We start from the raw sequence: 218 nt of genomic DNA on the forward strand, positions 1-218 counted from the left end.
TATAACTGAAAATACCATGTTACAGGCTTCAGCAAGTAATTAGTACAAATTACTTACCTAACCAAGTGCCTCGCCTACCCGGACCGGTTTCGGGTTCTGCCCCCGAGGATGCACTCTCCGCATCCTATCTAGGCTTACAGCAATAGACTCTATTACCAGTCACAAGATCTCTTTGCTTAAGAAATCCATCCATTTAACATTATGAAATCGTTCATATG

The sequence above is a fragment of the Morus notabilis genome, unplaced genomic scaffold (assembly GCF_000414095.1).
Source record: "Morus notabilis unplaced genomic scaffold, ASM41409v2 Scaffold5793, whole genome shotgun sequence".
In the NCBI taxonomy this organism is placed as follows: Eukaryota; Viridiplantae; Streptophyta; class Magnoliopsida; order Rosales; family Moraceae; genus Morus; species Morus notabilis.